This window comes from Triticum aestivum, chromosome 7B (genome assembly GCF_018294505.1).
Source record: "Triticum aestivum cultivar Chinese Spring chromosome 7B, IWGSC CS RefSeq v2.1, whole genome shotgun sequence".
In the NCBI taxonomy this organism is placed as follows: domain Eukaryota; kingdom Viridiplantae; phylum Streptophyta; class Magnoliopsida; order Poales; family Poaceae; genus Triticum; species Triticum aestivum.
The window spans coordinates 54,902,909-54,925,172 of NC_057813.1; positions in this window are offsets into that span (position 1 = coordinate 54,902,909).

Below are 22,264 nucleotides of genomic sequence, written 5' to 3' on the forward strand. Positions count from 1 at the left end.
CAGAATATACAAGCCAAGTTCTATAATGAAAATTCCCACTAGTATATGAAAGTGATAACTCAAGAGACTCTCTATATGAAGAACATGGTGCTATTTGAAGCACGAGTATGGTAAAAGGATAGTAACATTGCCCCTTCTCTCTTTTTCTCTCATTTTTTTATTTTCTCTTCTTTTTTTATTTTTTATTTTTTTTGGTGGGCTTCTTTGACCTCTCTTTTTTATTTGGGCTTCTTTGGCCTCTTTTATTTTTTATCAAGTCTGGAGCCTCATCCCGACTTGTGGGGGAATCATAGTCTCCATCATCCTTTCCTCATTGGGGCAATGCTCTAATAATGATGATCATCACACTTTTATTTACTTACATCTCAATATTACAACTCGATATCTAGAACAAAGATATGACTCTATATGAATGCCTTCGGTGGTGTACCGGGATGTGCAATGATCTAGCGTAGCAATGACATCAAAAAACGGACAAGCCATGAAAACATCATGCTAGCTATCTTACGATCATGCAAAGCAATATGACAATGAATGCTCAAGTCATGTATATGATGATGATGGAAGTTGCATGGCAATATATCTCGAAATGGCTATGGAAATTCCATAGTAGGTAGGTATGGTGGTTGTTTTGAGGAAGGTAAATGGTGGGTGCATGATACCGGAGAAAGTTGCGCGGTATAATAGAGGTTAGCAATGGTGGAAGGGTGAGAGTGCGTATAATCCATGGACTCACATTAGTCATAAAGAACTCATATACTTATTGCAAAAGTCTACTTGCCCTTGAAGCAAAGTACTACTACGCATGCTCCTAGGGGAAGGGTTGGTAGGAGTTAACCATTGTGCGGTCCCGACCTCCACTCATAAGGAAGACAATCAAAGAAACACCCCATGCTTGAAATTTGTCACACAATGGTTACCATACGTGCATGCTACGGGACTTGCAAACCTCAACACAAGTATTTCTCAATTTCACAATTACTTAACTAGCACGACTCTAATATCACCACCTTTATATCGCAAAACTATTGCAAGGAATCAAACATATCATATTCAGTGATCTACAAGTTTTATGTAGGATTTTATGACTAACCATGTGAATGACCAATTCCTGTCATCTCTCTAAATAGATATAAGTGAAGGAAGAGAGTTTATTCTTTATACAAAAGATATGCCCGCGCTCTAACAAATATAAGTGAAGCAAAAGAGCATTCTACAAATGGCGGTTTTCTATGTGAAGAGAAACAGGCAATCCAAACTTCAAATGATATAAGTGAAGCACATGAAGCATTCTATGAAGCCATACTCAAAAGATTTAAGTGAAGTGTAAAGAGAATTCTATAAATCAACCATGGACTATCTCATACCAGCATGGTGCATAAAAGAAAAGTGAAAACTAAATGCAAAAGACGCTCCAAGATTTGCACATATCACATGAACGAAACGAATCCGAAAACATACCGATACTTGTTAAAGAAAGAGGGGATGCCTTCCGGGGCATCCCCAAGCTTAGACGCTTGAGTCTCCTTGAATATTTACTTGGGGTGCCTCGGGCATCCCCAAGCTTGATCTCTTGCCTCTCTTCCTTTTCCTCATATCAAGACCTCCTCGATCAAACACTTCATCCACACAAAACTTCAACAGAAAACTCAGTAAGATCCGTTAGTATAATAAAGCAAATCACTACTCTAAGTACTGTTGCAAACCAATTCATATTTTGTTTTTTCATTGTGTCTAATGTAATATAACTTTTCCATGGCTTAATCCACTGATATAAATTGATAGTTTCATCAAAACAAGTAAACTATGCATCAAAAACAGAATCTGTCAAAAACAGAACAGTCTGTAGCAATCTGAACATTCACCATACTTCTGGTACCCTAAAAATTCTACCAAAATTAGGAAAATAAACAATTTGTACAGAAAGACAGTGCAAAAAGAATCAGAACCGTTTGACGTTCCAGTAAACAATGTAAAATCGCGCACTACAGCCAAAGTTTCTGTCCTGCACCGCACAAACCAACAAGCATTGTAAACATCCTAAAGGCAAACCTTGGCACATTATTTTTTTAATACAATGGAATTGTACAAGGGGATAATTATTTTTGATGAAAAGTTTTTGTAATTAAGATTCACAAAGTTTTTGTGAGCATGAATAAAGTTCAAGGCTAGCTCCCACTTTAACAATGCTTGTCTCTCTCACTTTCACTTTCCTTTTTTGAAAAGTTTTTGGGTTCCCCTCTTTTATTTTTTTTGTTTTTAAACTTTATGAAAGCACACAACAGAAATAAATGACTCTCTAAAACTTCTGGGTTGTCTCCCTGGCAGCGCTTTCTTTAAAGCCATTAAGCTAGGCATATAGCGCTCAAGTAATGAATCCACCCGGATCCCAAGGTATATCAAAGCCAATTTTAATTAACAATGATTTGTAATTTAGTAGTGAGCACAAAGTAACATATATCATGCAACAACAAAGTCTAACTCTCTTCCTATGCATCGGCATGTCATAAAAGAACAAGTCATGCACACCAAGTAAAGGCCAATGCATAGTATAAGCAGTTTCTTGCAATTTTATCACATTGGAAACATAAAGAGGCGGAGATATAGTTCCTCTCTCATAATAATTGCAAGTAGGAGAAGCAAGCACATGCATATTATATCTATCAAAATTATCATGTGCAACGGTAAAATGCAACCCATCAACATAATCCTTAATAAGCACAAACTTCTCCGATATAGTGTAGTCGGCAGAGTTCAAAAAGATAATAGGACTATCATGCGTGGGTGCAATAGCAAAAATCTCATTTTTTAACATAAGGAACTATAGCAAGTTCATCTCCATAAGCATAATTCATATTGGCATCATGGCTACAAGCATAGCAAGCATCATCAAAAAGGGATATTTCAAAAGAATCAACGGGATCATAACAATCATCATAGCAATCATCCTTCGGTAAGCACGAAGGGGAATTAAACAATGTATGAGTTGAAGAGTTACTCTCATTAGAAGGTGTGCACGGGTAGTTAATCCGCTCTTCCTTCTTTTGTTCTTCACTCTCCTTGTCATCTTTTTCATCCAATGAGCTCACAGTTTCATCAATTTCTTCTTCCATAGACTCCTGCAAAACATTAGTCTCTTCTTGGACAGTGGAGGAGTCCTCAATATATAGTTTAACATAGGCATTAGAAGCATAATTATCATAACAATATTTAAGTATGGCAAAATTTTTCAGATTTGTAGAGAGTAGCATCATACTTTTCAATCAAAGAAGCAATTTCATAAGCACCCTTAAAAGCAACAAATTCTTCAATTTGTTTAACATCATAGTAATTATAAACACCCTTAGCATACGAAGATATGATTCCATTATCAATAAACTCACATTGGTAGGGGAGATGTTTCTTAGGGTTTTCAGAACAACAAGTAACATCATATATTTCACATAAATTCCAAGCATAGCATTGCAAATGATGAATTTGATCCAGTAAAAGTTTCCCTTTTTAAGATATATGGTGCCGCACATAACAAGCATGCTCATCTAAATATTTGCCCTCAACTAAGCTAGTGGGGGTTTCAGCACGAGCACAAAGGGATCGAAGATGATCCAAGTAAAAAGCTTCAAGAGTGTGATAGATTTTGAGTGGTTCTTCAACCATTGGTTCAGTAGGTACTACTAAGGTATTTTGTGTTTCCTACCAGTAACTAAAGATAGAAAACAACTAAGAACAGAAAATAAAAATTACTTAGTGATAAAGCAAACAAGCACACACGAGAATATTCACCCCACGCTATGACTCCCCGGCAACGGCGCCAGAAAAAGGTCTTGATAACCCACAAGTGTAAGGGATCAGTTGTAGCCTCTTTCGATAAGTAAGAGTGTCGAACCCAACGAGGATCTAAAGGTAGAACAAATATCCCCTCAAGTCCTATCAACCACCGATACAACTCTACGCATGCTTGACGTTTGCTTTACCTAGAACAAGTATGAAACTAGAAGTGCTTTATAGGTGTTGTTGGATAGGTTTGCAAGATAATAAAGAGCAAGTAAATAAAAAGTAGGGGCTGTTTAGATGAAGACACAGCTAAGTTAGTTTTAGTAGAGAGCTTTTTGTCACGAGAAAGTTATTTGTCCCTAGGCAATCGATAACTAGACGGGTAATCACTATTGCAATTTTATTTGAGGGAGAGGCGTAAGCTAACATAGTTTCTCTTCTTGGTTCATATGAACTTATGATTGGAACTCTGGCAAGCATCCGCAACTACTAAAGATCATTAAGGTAAAACCCAACCATAGCATTAAACTATCAAGTCCCCTTTATCCCATACGCCACAACCCCCTTACTCGGGTTTATGCTTCTGTCACTCGAGCAACCCACTATAAGCAAATCATGAACGTATTGCAACGCCCTACAGCGGGAATCCCTCACGCTTGCGCGACACGAAGGGCACAATAGGATAACACCAATAATAAAACATGCAACTCAAACCAATCATGATCATCAATTAACCCATAGGACAAAACGGATCTACTCAAACATCATAGGATAGCCATACATCACTGGGAAATAATATATAGCGTTGAGCACCATGTTTAAGTAGAGATTACAACGGGTAAAAGAGAGGTTACACCACTGCATAGAGGGGGGAAGAGTTGGTGATGAGGGCGGTGAAGTTGTTGGTGTAGATCGCGGTGATGATGATGGCCCCCGGCAGCGCTCCGGTGCCACCGGAAGCAAGGGGGAGAGAGCCCCCCTTCTTCTTATTCTTCCTTGACCTCCTCCCTAGATGGGAGAAGGGTTTCACCTATGGTCCTTGGATCCCACGGCGTGGGATGGGCGAGAGCCCCTCCGAGATTGGATCTATCTCTCTGTTTGCGTTCCTAGATTCTGCCCTTTCACCGTTTCTTATATATCCAGAGATCCGTAACTCCGATTGGATTGAAACCTTCGCCCTGATTTTTCTCCGAAAATTAGCTTTCTTGCGGCAAAAGAAGAGCAGTAACGCCTTACAGGGTGGCCACAAGGGTCAGGGACGCGCCTGCCCCCCTGGGGCACGCCCCCCTGCCTCGTGGCCCCCTCGGGTACCGTCTCGCGTTGATTCTCCCTCCCAAATCTCACAAATATTCCAAAAATATTCTCCGTCCATTTTTATCCTGTTTGCACTCCGTTTGATATGGGGTTTCCGCGAAACATGAAACATGCAACAAACAGGAACTTGCACTGGGCATTGGATCAATATGTTAGTCCCAAAAATAATATAAAAAGTTGCCAAAAGTATATGAAAGTTGAATAATATTGGCATGGAACAATCAAAAATTATAGATACGGCGGAGACGTATCAGACACTTTCATGAACTTCAAGGAATCGGAAATAGCTCAGGAACGGTCGAGAAAAAACAAGATCAATGTCGCGAAAAAGCAGTGGCACCATAAGCTGGGGCCAGGTGGCTACGAGGTGGCCCGACCTAAGTGGGATCTCACTGAGCAAGAGATGATGGATGCAGGGGTCACTCCAGTTACATTGAGCTCCCCCCCCCCCCCCAGGTGCAGGACTTGGTTATATGCGCATGGGGGAAGTTGGACCCAAAGACAAGCGAGGTTTTGGAGCGGACATGTCTTAAAGGAGCCGATGAAAGTTTACTTGTTGCAACAGAAGAAGCTCGAACGGGGTGTTCACGCCCAATAGAGAGAATGACGAGCTTACGTGCGCCCTAAAGAATCCTGAACACCCGGGAAGAACACAAGGCAAAGGCGTTGTTCCGTGGTTTGAGGGGTTTGCGGACTAGAACACCGACTATAGAAGCCGTGCAAGAAAGAAGCAGCAAGAGGAACAGAAGAGGAAGCTGGAGGAGGAGCGGAGGAAGCAGGAAGCAGACCGCCTTCAAGACCTAGAATCAAAGCACGTGGAGTTGGAACTCGCTTTCAAGCGGCAGCATCTGCAGATCGACTCACTTAGCCAGGAAAGGGGGTCTCAGCAGCGGCAGCAGCTAGCGGATCTAGCATTGGATAGCACCGTCCCATCCATACTGAGAAGCAGCGTGGGTTCTGCCCCGGGCAATGATGCATTGCTGGATAGATACCCCGTGGATGATATCATAGATACGACAACTTGTGAGCTACACATAAAAGTGAAGAACATATCCATGAAGGTGGCGGACGGGTACCCCTGAAGCAACCTTCCATTGCAATCTGATTCCAGCTGGCTATGCTCGTGTCGAGGTTCATGAAGTGGTGGTAGGATATTCGGGGCTAGAGCTTGACATTCCTGGAGGTGACGAGGAGCGCACACTGGGAGATTCCATACATCATATCATTCTATGGAGAAAGGATTGCATCATCTTTCCAAGACCATCGACACCGCATCAGCTGACTCCTCCTCCAAGTCCGCCACCGCGTCAGCAGACTCCCACTCCTCCAAGTCCGCCACTGCGTCAGCAGACTCCTGCTCCTCCAAGTCCGCCACCACATCAGCCAACTCCTCCTCCTCCAAGTCTGGCACCGCGTCAGCCGACTCCTCCTCATCCAATCCGGCACCGCGTCAGCCGACTCCTCCTCCAAGTCAGCCACCACGTCCAGCCATCTCCGCTGCCTCAGCGGGCTCCGCCGCCTCGGCAACAGCGGAAGAGAGGCGCCGCAGCTATGTCGGCTAGCGGTACAATAGGAGGCAAGAAATTCATATATGGTCCAAGCCTCAAGCCTCTTCCGAGATTGCCTTACCACCTGACTGAGGTGGAAAACGAAGCCGAAGTGGCTGCCCAAGTGAAGGCCAAATTTGGACAGAAACCGCCCCGCCGCCAAAGGAGAAAGTACCTGAGCATGTCAACCAGTTGTCAAGCATAGGGACTCAGACTATGAGCGCTCTATCAAGAAGTCATATCAAGCACAAAAAAGGAGTCGAGCTCAAGCTTGAGCCAAGCAGCTGGCAAAAAATACGGGAAAACTGTTCCCCAGCTAGGAGAATAGGAAGTGCAATTGTCCCCCCCCCCCGCTACAAACACATGTGAGTACCGCCGATCAGCAGCTGGTGATAACCGATGATCATAGAAGGCAGGCTAAAGAGGCCGGTGTCACTGTAGAACAACTACTAGGCATCGAGGACTTCTAAACGTTTACAGAGGAGGAACTACAATGTAAATATGTCCACGGCCAACCTATAGTCAAGTCTGAGCAGATCCTGCTTCTATCCACAAGAATGTATGAATTGCATCAATGGTACCTGAGAGAAGTAAAGACTACCAATCGAGAGTCCCTCATGGTGAAAGTCGAGGAAGAGCATTACCTCCACGAAAAAGATTTGTGGGTTAAGTTTCAAGAAATGTTTCAGTTATTCAATCAAGACGCACTCGACAAATCTATCGTCGGTTGCTATTGTGTGTAAGTGAATTTTTTTCTGTAATTTAAGTCTCTAGCTAGCTGTAGTGCTTGTTCATTACTTGTAAGTATCCTCACTATATATTTTTTCTGTAGTATTATGCAGAATGAAGATGTATGAAATGAAAAAAGTTGGATGCTATGGCATTGAGTTCATTGGCCCAACTACCATTAATGAAGAGACATTGACCCGTCAATGAGAATGAAAAGACACAGAGAAAAGCTTGCTAGAGTTCTTGTGCGATTAAATACCCAACCAGAAATACTACTTCCTTACAACTTCAGGTGAGTGACATTGTCTTGTACTACAAATTCTGTTTTTTTTCTTACTAGGCGTTAATAAGTGTAGTTGATGAGTTATGCACATGTCTGCTTAATTATACAAACGTGTGCGCATGCAGTTTCACTAGATCCTGCTAATCATTGAAGTTGACGACGAAAAAGTTCAAGTACTGGACTCACTACCTAAAGACGTCAATGACTACGCAATCGTGAGGGGGGTGGTCGACAGGTAATTTCAATCATTATCGAACTATATGTCGGCCTTTTTACATTATTTCCTGATATCAACTAATTAATAACTCCTTTATTCATTTTCTTTGTCGGCGGGCAGCGCTTGGAAAAAGTTCATCAAACAGGTTGAAAGCCCATGGAAACAAAATATGAAATGGTGTCGATCCAAGGTAATTAATTAAGTAGTACTAGCTAGCTATCATCTCTTTAATTCTAGTTTCAATATTATTATCATGCTTGATTAATTATTATCTAATTGAATTCTATTCTTGTAAGGCTCTGAAGCAGGCGCCAGGGAATAATTTATATACATATTACATTTGTGAGAACATTCGCATGATGATATCCGAATGGAGCGGAAATGATAGACACCAATGAGTATGTTTGCCAGAACACTATTCATAATTTTACATCATTATATATATATATATATATATATATATATATATATATATATATATATATATATATATATATATATATATATATAGACACACACACAACTAATACATGCATATTGATCTCCTTCTTTAAAGATGAGATAGATGCGGGATAAGCTCCTACCAGAGGATCGCGTACGAGCAATTCAAGAGGAAATAGCGGGATTTTTGCTCGACCAGGTCATAAATCTCAAAGGAGAATATCATTACAAGTTGTAATGCCTGCATGTAATGATATGCAAATTGTAGGAGAAATTGTATATACCAAATTGTGTGTGTCTATATATATATGTGTGTGTGGGGAGGGGGGGTCATGCTTTCGATGATATATATATGATCGATTCTACGAGAAATTCTATTTATATATATGCATAACATGTACAATATGTAGTAGCGTAAAATATGTTTGAAATTAAAAAGAATTAAATGGAAAACATAAAAGCTAAAAGAAAAAATAAATCATAAACCTATAAACCTTTTAGTCCCGGTTGGTGTAACCAACCGGCACTAAAGGTCCTTACAAACTGGGACTAAAGTTCAATTCTGCACTAGTGCTCTTTTATCCGCACGAAATATTACCAATAGTGGTTTTTAAAAACGTCTTGAGTCACCCATCCGAAAAAATAGGAAGCCTTGACCGATGTACATACTTGGGCCGAGGATGATGCCCTAGAAGTGTAGGTCGTCGATTCACTATATCTACATCATGGTGTCGATAAAGATTTCACCTCCACAGAAAATCAGACCAGAAAAAAACTTGACACACAACATAAACTTATTAAATCCGAATAATCGGATCTGCGAGAAAAAAACTTTCTAACCTCATGGCACCGCCAAAAAAACAAGGGAAAATTTATTCTCACAAAACTGTGATGATCACTAGATATTGAAAGAACATCGAGGTCTTGAGAGATCCGAGGTCACCCACCTCTCAGCACCAAGATGGCAGACGAAGGTGAGGGGGTCTAAATTTCTCAGATGGCGGCCGCGGCCGCGGCATGAGAAATCTTTGTGGCTAGCGATCCCGATTCGAGACAAAGCTTGTAGGCAAAGGGTGTGGCAGACGGGAAGCGGGGGGCCTACAATAATGGGACGGTCCACAAACATGCAAGAAACAGCCCACTCCATGAGATGACATCTGGACCGGATTTAGCATAACTATACGGATGATTCCTACTGGGTGTGCGGCCTGGATAAGAATTTTTCGAGAAATGTTCGTTGTTTTGAAAAAATCCTCATGAGCCACGTCCTTGGTATAGGTCGGCCCATACTAGGTTTTCCTCCACCGACTATTTTCAATTTTTTTGCCTGGTTTTTTGTTTCATTATTCCTTTTTCGAATTTTATTATTATTTCATTTTCTTATTTTTCCACTTATTTATGATTTTCTTTTTCATTTGTCAACATTATTCGACACAGTGATTTTTTAATTTGTCATTTTTTGGAAATTCATGCATAATTTTTGAACTCACGAACAATTTTTTTGCACTTTGAGTTTTCTGAATTCGCGTATCTTTTTGAATGCACGAAATTTTTTAGAATTTGAGCACATCATTTGAATTTGCATATATTTTAAGAACTCCCAACATTTTTTCAATTTCTTAATTGTTTTTGAATTAGCATACTTTTTTTAATTCAGGATCATTTTAAGAATTCGTGAACATTTTTTGTGAACATTTTCTGAATTAGTTAATTGTTTCCAAATTCCCGAACATGTTGTGAATTCATGAACATTTTTTCCAAATTTTCCATCTATTTTGATTTTCGAGAGTATTTTTTAAAAACTCATGGACATTTTAATAAATTCGTGAACAGTTTCCAAACCCATTAATATTTTCCAAAATTGATGAATATTTTTGAAATCATGATAGTTTTTGGAATCTTGTACACTATTGGAATTCATGAACATGTTTTGCATATGTGATTATTTTTCAATTCGCAAACATTTTTAAAAATAAGCTAATATTTTCTGAATTTTTCAAATATATTATGGTTTCCTGAATATTATTTCATAACTGGGAAATCTTTTAGAATTTGTCAGCATGTTTCTTAATTGTGAACATTTTTTCTAATTCACGAATTTCTTTAACACATGAACATTTTTTCCTCTAAATTATTATTCTGTTTGAAACTATTTTGGAATCCTGAATTATTTTCGAAGAATAAACAACAACAATAACAACAGTATACAAATGAAAAGGGAATGAAAACACAGGGACATCTCGCACAGCACATGGACACACGCGCTAGGGCAGCGGGGACGGTGCCTTTGCAGGAGAATCCTATCTGCCATATTCCGTGGCAGACTGTCGACCTAACATATGCCAAGCAATTGAACAGCAATGTGTGAATTCTGGTTTTACCAGATCTGGGCGGCCATGGCACATCTTTTCTCGTTTTCTATTTCTTTATTTCCGTCCGGGTTTTTCTCTTTTTACATTTTTGTTCAGTTTTTATTTCCCATTCTTCTTTATTTTTTTTAAAAATGATAAATTCCGTGTCAATGTTTTCTTATTTTCTTTTCGGCATTAAAAAATGATAGCCTTTTGAAAATAGGTTCAACTTTTGAAAAATAAAAATTCATGTTTTCAAAAATTATGCGCGTTTTTAGCTGCATGAATGTTCTACAAATGCAAGTATTGAAGAATCCGGACAAGAAATTTACTAAATTTGAAAGAATTATCTTGTGAATTTCAAAAAAGTGTTGTTTTCAAAAAAGTGTTGCTTTCTTAAATTTTTTTGTTTCTTCACATTTATTTATTTATTTATCTTCACAAATATTTAAAATGTTCATGATTAACTTCTTTTTACAATTTCAAAGAGTATTTGCTTTTAAAATATATTCACATATATGAAGAAAAATGTTGTTTCGATTTTAAAAGAAATTCCCATTTTACAAAATTGATCACAACTACAATTTTTGTCACCTTTTCCTGTTTTGTTTGGAGTTTTAAAAATCATGTGTTAAACAAATGTTCATGTTTTTAAATTTTGTTCAAAATTTTGAAAAAGTTCCAGTTATGACAAAATGGGTCATAGATTCAAACATGTATGAATTTCCAATAAATGTAAAAGTTCGAAATTTCCAAAAAAAATGTTTCAAAATAAATCAGTAATTTGAAAATGTGTGCATGCAAAAATTATTTCACTAGTTCAAAGTAAAAAATTGCTTTTGAAGTTCTTTTTAGTTTTAGATCTGTCACTTTTGATAGCTCTTATGATATGCGCTGCCTATTGGATACCAAGGCTCATCAGCTCCTGGGGCTGGCCACGAGCATTCTCCAGCTGGAGGTCCTGTGTTCTATCCCTCACACGCGCACTACATTTTGGGGGGAGTTTTCCCACTTGTACCACTCGCTGCTAGGCCGGCCCAGTCAGGGGAGCCCCCGGCGCTACGCACCACATGAATGCAGTGTATGGTGTACCACTGCCAACATCGTTTGATGCATATGGAACAGAGAATGGGAAGCGCTCGTCAACATCGATCAGATGAAATTGTTGTCGTTCCATCGGCGTAAAGACCTAGATAGGCTTGATACGCTCGACAAAGGTTTTTCTTTCTTCCTAAGGGGCAAAAGAAAAACTTTGAATTTTTTAATTTGAACAAGCTTCACTTTACTGTTTATTGAACAATAGGAATATAATGAAGATATGGAGTTTGAAGGAGCGAACATGGGCATCCTAAAGAAAGACCTAGAGTATGTTTAGCGAGGCTATGTGCCTCTATATTGGTTCTTCCTTGGAAGATGAGGGACATCGAGAGAACTGTCGTGATGTAAGGTTGATCTCCTTGATAATAATAGTGCGTGACTCACTCATATTTTTGTGAATGTCGTTAACCACACCATGACAGTCTGAAGCTATCTGCACGTTAGTAAGTGGTAAATTGAGAGCAAGCAAGAGCGCTTAGCGACAGGCCAACACCTCCAAAGAAAATTTCTTTTTTGAGAAATAAGAAAAACTTTCTAGGCGACGGCCAGTGGCAGCTGGGAAGCGATGGCCCAACAGTAATGGGACGGCCCAGAATGATACAATAAACAACCCACTCTGTTAGATGACATCCAGACTGGATTTTTTGGGAGCAACTAATTAACGAGCTCCTTCGGGAGCCTCGCAACGATCAGCGCCACTTGGCGCGCTCTCAGCCATTCGCCACATGTCGCACTCTGGGCGCTTCCTCTGGATTTTATTTTTTATTTTTCCGCATGCGTTTTCGGCTTTTTAAACGGTTTTTTTCTGATTTTTTTGACCTTTTGGTTTTTCACCGGTCTTCCCTAGCTTTTCGACCAAAATAAAAATTCGAAAAAAATAATTTTTTTGCGCAAAAAATGCATTTTTTTCGCGAGAGTCATGTTTTTGTTTTCGCGAGAGGCACGGTTGTGCTTTCACGAGAGGCACGGCCATGCCTCTTGAAAACGAAAAAAAATGTGTTTTCTATTTTTTTTCTTTTCGCGAGAGGCATGGTTTTGCTTCCGCGAGAGGCACAGTTGTGCTTTCGCGAAAGTCACGGCCGTGCCTCCTCGAAAACGGAAAAAAAACATGTTTTCTGTTTTTTTTCTTTCGCGAGAGGCACGGTTTTGCTTCCGCGAGAGGCACGGTTGTGCTTTCGCGAAAGGCACAGGCGTGCCTATTTCGGAAAGGAAAAAAACCATTTTTCTGTTTTTTTTTGCTTCAGCGAGAGGCATGGTTTTGCTTCGGCGAGAGGCACGGTTGTGATTTCGTCAGAGGCACGGGCGTGCCTCTTTCGGAAAAGAAAAAAACCCGTGTTCTCGGTTCGTTTTTTTCGTCGGTTTTTTTCGTCCGGTTTTTTCGTGAAAAAGAAGTTCGTCAAAACCTATCAACATGGATCTAGTTTTAAAGATCTCGACGCAAGGAATCCAACGCGAAAGCGGTTTGAGATTTGGACGCACGGTTTAAGAGATACAACATTTTGAATAAACGGATCTACGAAAAAAAGAGAAACTCCCAGGTTGCGACAAGTGGCGCACATATAGCACGCCACTTGTCGCAACCTGGGGAAATTAGAGTGATCTCCGCAAAAAATACTCCTTAACTAGTGATTTCGGGATTTTGCATAAGGGCATGGGACCTCCTATACGGCGACCCGCGTGCCACAAATCAGACGCGCACCCCCACGCCCATCCCTTCGCGCCCTTCTGGACTGGCCCATGTGTGGGCTGCGACGCCCCCTGTTTTTCTCTTTTGATTTTTTCCTATTTTTCAATAATCCAGGATATTAAAAGGTTGCGAAATTTGAAAAAAATGTTCATAAATTCCGAAAAATTTCTGGAATCAAAAAATGTTCACGGTTCAAGAGGATCTTCACAAATTTGTAAAAAATGTTCATGGAACCAAAAAATGTTCCAGAATTTTAAAAAATGTTCTTGATTTCAAAATTGTTCGCGGTTACAAAATGTTCGTGGATTCAGAAAATGTGCGCAATTGGAGAGAAAGATTCAAGAATTAGTAAAAAAAATGTTCACAAATATAAAAAATGTTGATGATTTCGAAAAACTGTTCGTGAATTAAAAAAACATTCATGATTCAAAAATGGTCATGATTTTAAGATAATATACACGAATTTGAAAAATGTTCGCTATTTAAGAGAATATTCATGAATTAGTAAAAAAAATGTTGATTTTTTTTAAAATGTTGACAATTTTGGAAAACATTCTTGTATTTGCAAAACATTCACAGTTTCGAGAGATGTTCACAAATTTGAAAGATATTCGCAAATTGAAAAGTAAAAATAAAAAAGGAGAAAAGGAAAGACAATTTAAAAAAGAAAAACGAAATTATAAAAGAAAAAGAAAAAAGAAAAGGTAGGAATAAACTGAAAGAAAAAAATCGGGATTAGGCTGATCCATACGAACACCCAGTGCATGGGACACGCGCCACATCACGGGTGACCTATGCGTCAAATAGGAGTCGCCTAAGGGCATCTCCAATATGGACCCTCAAACCACCTGCAACCGTCCGGACGGCACGGTACATACTTGTTGTGTTGTCCAACATGGGCATGTTTTGGTCCGCTCAGCGGTCCAGACGCACTTTTCCCCGCATATCGAAGACAAACTTGGGGTGCTTTTATGGATGTCCGGACCGCTACCATGCCTGTGTCTGACTTCCCTCGCCGACCAAAAAAAAACCACCCTCGTCCATCACTAGTTGCTCGCATTCATGTCGCTGGAGAGTGGCCGCTTCGCATTGACGCCGGTGTAGAACAGATGTGACCTCTCAGTGTTACCATTGAAGCAGCGTGCCAGCTATGAGAGCGCCGCCCGCTGCATTCCCGGCGGAACACACCTAATCGCCACATTCAAACGACCACAAACTGCCGACCTTCCTCCATTAAACCCGCGCTTGTGCCGAGAAACCTACTTCGAGCACACGTCCGTTTGTGAGCCACCCATCATTGAACACAACGCCCAGTTGGTTCCGGCAATCCGCCTGCTATTTAAACGATGCGAGGCGTCGGGCAAAAAGCGCACCACACTTTGCTCACATATCTTCCTTGCACCATTTTCTCCATAATTTCCATGGTATCCGACGAGCAGGAAGAGGAGTTCTCCGGCAAAAAAGTCGGCTTGCTGGTCCGTCGAGCCCGTCGGATACGAGCCATGCAACTCTCTAACCCACCTCCCTCGATGCTCAAGGTCGCTGCATGCTAGATCACCGAGACAGAAGCTCCAAGCCGGCGCGACGTTCAATAACCCGCCGCTCCAAACCAGCTCGCCAAGGAGTAGCGAGCTGCTCCAGGCAGGCACACGGGGGACCACGGCAACACAGGCATCGTGGTTGCCACGGATGATGCCATTTCGTACCGCTCCTCCCGTACGTGCGACCGCACCATCCACCATCCACCATCAATGTTGGCGTAATCGCGCCCTACCGATGGAGAAACAAGCCGGCTTCAGGGAGATCGATGAAGCGCTGGCCAACACATCCGCGCCCACTGCCCTCATCGAGGAGAAATGAAACATGGTAGGTCACCGCTGCTTGGGTACCATGAATACCTCCACCGCGGCGATGCCGGTGTACACAAGCAGTGTCTTGCCTTGTAGCAGGCGACCGTCGTCCCCTGTCCCTCCGGCTGAAGCACATCCCGCAGTGCCACTCCGATGAGCGATCCTATCAAACATGAGGAAGCGAGCCGCCCTTTGCGCCAGAGCATATACCTCCGAGGCTCAAGGTAGTCTGATAGCAGGGTGCCGGACATGGGGAAGACAATGGAAATCCGTCGGGTCGGCCATAGACTAGTCAAGGGTATCCGTGTCATGAGAATGGATATCTGCCGATGCCAGTCGTAGACTAGTTTTACCTTAGTCCGGTATAGTTTTAGTTAAAAAATGCCCAATATGTAATGAATTCATTCAGTTTACATGAAATCCGTTGTGTTTGCATGAATTTTCATTTGGTTAGTTCAAAAGGTGGTCGAAATATATGCACGCAGCGTTGGATGGGCACCTCGCGCATCCGTATCCGTGGACGGACCCCCTTGTCCACAGACAGATGCAGGAGCAAATTTGCGGCTCAGTGTTGGAGATGTCGTAAATGCATGGATGATTCCTATTGGATGCACTGGCCGCCGGATAGGGATCTAGCGATTACTGCCTCCTCATGCGCCACGTACTCGGTAAAGGCCAGCCATACTAGTTTTCCCCACCGGTTTTGGGAAGGTTCTAGAACCTTCCCTAAATCGGATTTTATTTGTTTTTTGCCCGGTTTTTTCTTTCTTTTTTTTCCTTTTATGTATATTTATTATTTTATTTTTCATCTTTCCTTTTTATTTTATATTTTTTCCTTTTCATTCATTTCGTTAACATTTTTTGAAATTTTGAACCAGTAATTGTTTTTGAATTCATGATTTTGTCTTAGAAATTATGAACAATTTTCGAACTCAAGGACACTTTTTTAAATATTGTGAACATTTTTTGATTCTGAATATTTTTTAATTCACACACATTTTTCGAGTTTTTGAAACTTTTCTGAATTCAGGATATTTTGGAATTTTTTCATTATGTTTGTATTTGTGAGCATGTTTTGAATTCATGAAATTTTTGTTGAATATGGGAACAAATACTGAATTATTTGAATTTTTTTACATACTTGTGGACATTTCCTTGAAAGTCGTGAACAGTTTTCGAACGCATGAACGTTGTTCCAAATTCGTAAACAATTTTTGGAATCTTGTACAATTTTTGAATTCATGAATCTTATTTGAATACATGAAAGGATTCACAAACACAGTTTTATATACGCGTTTTTTGGAATTCACAAATATTTTATGATTTCTTGAACATTTTTTTATGATCGGAAACATTTTTTGGAATTTGTGAACACTTTCTTTAAATCACGAACATTTTTTCAATGTGCTAATAATTTCTTTCAACCATCGAAATTTGTTATTCAATTTTAAACTTTTTTGAAATTCTGAATGATTGACAAAGAATAAAAAAACATTAAAGAAAAAAAATGCACGCTTGGGGGGGGGGGGGGGGGTTGTGTCTTTGCGGAGAATCCTATCTGCCGCATTGTGCGGCAGATTATCGTATTGCTGTTGAAGTTATCTGTTTTGTTGTGAGGTGAAACCTGGTAAACTTTCTTTTATAGTGAGGGGTCTGACCCAGCTACTTTAGCTCGGCTGGAGAGCTGGGAACAGTTCTTTTAGCTTTTGCTCTGTGGCCTTGTTTTAGTAAAAATGTGTGTGTGTGTGTGGGGGGGGGGGGGGGGGGGGGGGGGGGGGGGGGGGGGCTTCTTCGTAAAAAAAACATCGACCTAAGGCAGAGGCAACAATCTACTTTGACCGGCCCATTACACAGATTGCACGTTCCAATTTTGGGAATGTTCTCCTCCCAGTCGGGTTTCTCCAGTTTTGTGAATCGTCTAGGAGGTTCGTGAACCAGTTATTTTCATCTTCTTTTTCCTTTTTAGGTTCTATTTTCTACTTTCTGTTTCTCTTATTTTTCATTTTCATTTTTCTTTTTTCAAAATATGTTCTGGTAAATTCAATGAAAATCGTACTCAATGTACTTTCGCCACATCGCACAGGCGACGGAGATTTGGGCCGGCCAATGACCAGCAATGCGCGACTTCTAGTTTTACCGATTGTGGAATCCTCTTATCTCTTCTTTTTTCTATCCGGGTTTCTTGTTTTAAATTTTTGGTCGGGTTTTCTTTGTTATTTTCTTTTTTCTTAAAATATAAATTTCTAAAAAATGCAAGATATATTAAAAAAAAATCTGATTTCAAAAAATATTGTTTTTTAGAAAAGGTCTGAAATTCAAAATATGTTCATGATTACATATAAAAGTTTACAATTTCAACAAGTATTGTCCTTTAATAAATGTTCAGCAATTTGGAAGATGATTTTGTTTTCAAATTGTTTGTATTTTCAAAAAATGCCCCGTTTTCAACAATTAATTGCAATATAATTATTTCACCTTTTAAAATTTGGTTTTGGGTTAAAAATATCATGTTTTAAATAATGTCTTTGTTTACAAGTTTTTTCAGAATTTCGAAAAAAAAAGTTCCTGTTATCCAAAAATCGGTCACAGATTCCAACATGTTTGCATTTTCAACTAGTGTTTGAGATCCCGTTTTCAATTTTTTTCACAGTTTTGAAAGTATCCGTGTTTCAAAATGTATTTCACTTTTTCAAAATAAAAATCACATTCGAAATTATAAAAAATCTTTTGATTTTTTGCTTGTGATAACTCTTATGGTATGCGCTACAAATTGGACACCAAAGTTGATCAAGTCGTGTAGCTAGCCATGAGCGTGCTCTAGCAAAAGGTCATGTGTTTCTATCCCTCGCACGATCACTACATTTATTGGGGTGTTTTCCCCGCTTGTACATCTCGCTGCTAGGCCGGACCAGCCGGGGGAGCCCCCGGCGCGACACCCGTCATTTGACACAAAGAAGCTCAAGTAGGGGCTCTCACAGCGATGTAGCTTGTGGCGACCCTATGCAAGGGTCTGCCATAGGGAGTCGGCACTGGCCCCGTCAAGCAACCACGTGTGACACCATGCTTAATTCACACTGAAGGTATGAGTGCGTTTTTACCGCTCAAAAAAAAAGATACGAGTGTTCTTTCTGTCTTTTTAGAAGAAAAAAAAATGCCAAATACATATCTTGAGGAAAATCAATTTAGTTAATTTTTAAAAAGTTCAGTGAACATTCAAAAGTGTAAATTTAGGGTAAAAATGTTTGCTCAACCTTTGAAAAGATGTTTGTACCATTCGGAAAAGTTATTCTTACATTACAAAAATTTCACGTGTTTCCAAAAATGTATGTGAAATTAAAAAATAATAATATGTTATACAAAGTAAAAAATATTCCTCTAATTCAAAAATTAAAGTTTCATGCCAGGCAAAAAATGTATGTTTCACTTCACAAAATGTTCACGTGTTTAGAAAACCATGCAATGTAGAAAACATTTTTTCCAATGCACGAAAAATAATGTTTTGCATCATACAAAAAATGTTTCAACGTGTATTCCAGAAAATGTTTAGCACAAGTAATTGAAAAAATGTTAATCATGTATTTCATTTTTTTCATGTATCTATACCTACTAATAAACCACGCATTGCTTTCGTCGGGTTCACCGTCGTGATGTTTTTGCACAAAAGTCCTTGTGGTTTTTGGTAATTCAACCCATAGTACTTTTTAAAGAAAGAGGCAGTCTCGATAAAAAAAATCATCCGGCTGTATCTATCAAAAAAACCAGCTGGGTCCTCGACCATGGATGGGTCTTTTTTTGGGGACCATGAGCCACGTTCAAAAAAATGCATCAGCTAGAGATCGAACTCACGACTTTAAACACGGTAAAAAAATGAAGGAAATATGCTCTAGAGGCAATAATAAAGTTGTTATTCTATATTTCCTTATTCATGATAAATTTTTATTATTCATGCTAGAATTGTATTAACCGAAAACTTGATACATGTGTGAATACATAGACAAAATACTGTGTCCCTTGTATGCCTCTACTAGACTAGCTCGTTGATCAAAGATGATTAAGTTTCCTAGCCATGAACATGTGTTGTCATTTGATGAACGTGATCACATCATTAGGAGAATGATGTGATGGACAAGACCCATCCGTTAGCTTAGCATAATGATCGTTCAGTTTTATTGCTACTGTTTTCTTCATGACAAATACATATTCCTCCGACTATGAGATTATGCAACTCCCGGACACTGGAGGAATGCCTGGTGTGCTATCAAACATCAAAACGTAACTGGGTGATTATAAAGATGCTCTACATGTATCTCCGAAGTTGTTTGTTGGGTTGGCATAGATCGAGATTAGGATTTGTCACTCCGAGTATCGGAGAGGTATCTCTGGGCCCTCTCGGTAATGCACATCATATGAAGCCTTGCAAGCAATGTGACTAATGAGTTAGTTACATGATGATGCATTACGGAATGAGTAAAGAGACTTGCCGGTAACGAGATTGAACTAGGTATGAAGATATCGATGATTGAATCTCGGGCAAGTAACATACCGATGACAAAGGGAATAACATATTGAAGGAAATATGCCCTAGAGGCAATAATAAAGTTATTATTTATTTCCTTATATCATGATAAATGTTTATTATTCATGCTAGAATTGTATTAACCGGAAACATAATACATGTGTGAATACATAGACAAGCATAGTGTCACTAGTATGCCTCTACTTGACTAGCTCGTTGATCAAAGATGGTTATGTTTCCTGACCATAGACATGTGTTTCATTTGATTAACGGGATCACATCATTAGGAGAATGATGTGATTGACTTGACCCATTCCGTTAGCATAGCACCCGATCGTTTAGTGTGTTGCTGTTGCTTTCTTCATGACTTATACATGTTCCTATGACTATGAGATTATGCAACTCCCGTTTACCGGAGGAACACTTTGTGTGCTACCAAACGTCACAACGTAACTGGGTGATTATAAAGGTTCTCTACAGGTGTCTCCGAAGGTACATGTTGGGTTGGTGTATTTCGAGATTAGGATTTGTCACTCCGATTGTTGGAGAGGTATCTCTGGGCCCTCTCGGTAATACACATCACTTAAGCCTTGCAAGCATTGCAACTAATGAATTAGTTGCGGGATGATGTATTACGGAACGAGTAAAGAGACTTGCCGGTAACGAGATTGAACTAGGTATTGGATACCGATGATCGAATCTCGGGCAAGTAACATGCCGATGACAAAGGGAACAACGTATGTTGTTATGCGGTTTGACCGATAAAGATCTTCGTAGAATATGTAGGAACCAATATGGGCATCCAGGTTCTGCTATTGGTTATTGACCGAGAATAGTTCTAGGTCATGTCTACATAGTTCTCGAACCCGTAGGGTCCGCACGCTTAACGTTACGATGACAGTTTTATTATGAGTTTATAAGTTTTGATGTACCGAAGTTTATTCGGAGTCCTGGATGTGATCACGGACATGACGAGGAGTCTCGAAATGGTCGAGACATAAAGATTGATATATTGGACGACTATATTCGGACACCAGAAGTGTTCCGGACGTTTTAGGAGAAAACCGGAGTGCCGAAGGGTTACCGGAACCCCCCGGGGAGAGATAATGGGCCACATGGGCCTTGGTGGAAAGAGAGAGGGGCGGCCAGGGTGGGCCGCGCGCCCCCTCTCCCTCTGGTCCGAATTGGACTAGGAGGGGGGCGGCGCCCCCCCTCTTTCCTGCCCCCTCTCCCCCTTCCTTTCCCCTCCTAGTAGGAGTAGGAAAGGGGGAGTCCTACTCCTACTAGGAGGAGGACTCCTCCTCCTTGGCGCGCCCACAAGGGCCGGCCGGCCTCCCCCCTTGCTCCTTTATATACGGGGGCAGGGGGGCACCCCAAAACACACAAGTTGATCTACGGATCGTTCCTTAGCCGTGTGCGGTGCCCCCCTCCACCATATTCCACCTCGGTCATATCGTCGCGGAGTTTAGGCGAAGCCCTGCGCCGGTAGAACATCATCTTCGTCACCACACCGTCGTGCTGATGGAAGTCATCCCCGAAGCTTTGCTGGATCGGAGCCCGGGGATCGTCATCGAGCTGAACGTGTGCTGAACTCGGAGGTGCCGTACATTCGGTGCTTGGATCGGTCGGATCATGAAGATGTATGACTACATCAACCGCGTTGTGCTAACGCTTCCGCTTACGGTCTACAAGGGTACATGGACTACACTCTCCCCTCTCGTTGCTATGCCATCACCATGATCTTGCGTGTGCGTAGGAAATTTTTTGAAATTACTACGTTCCCCAACAGTGGCATCCGAGCCTAGGTTTTATGCGTTGATGTTATATGCACGAGTAGAACACAAGTGAGTTGTGGGCGATATAAGTCATACTGCTTACCAGCATGTCATACTGCTTACCAGCATGTCATACTTTGGTTCGGCAGTATTGTTGGATGAAGCGGCCCGGACCGACATTACGCGTACGCTTACGCGAGACTGGTTCTACCGACGTGCTTTGCACACAGGTGGCTGGCGGGTGTCAGTTTCTCCAACTTTAGTTGAGCCGAGTGTGGCTATGCCCGGTCCTTGCGAAGGTTAAAACAACACCGACTTGACAAACTATCGTTGTGGTTTTGATGCGTAGGTAAGAACGGTTCTTGCTAAGCCCGTAGCAGCCACGTAAAATTTGCAACAACAAAGTAGAGGACGTCTAACTTGTTTTTGCAGGGCATGTTGTGATGTGATATGGTCAAGACGTGATGCTATATTTTATTGTATGAGATGATCATGTTTTGTAACCGAGTTATCGGCAACTGGCAGGAGCCATATGGTTGTCGCTTTATTGTATGCAATGCAATCGCCCTGTAATGCTTTACTTTATCACTAAGCGGTAGCGATAGTCATAGAAGCATAAGATTGGCGAGACAACAACGATGCTACGATGGAGATCAAGGTGTCGCGCCGGTGACGATGGTGA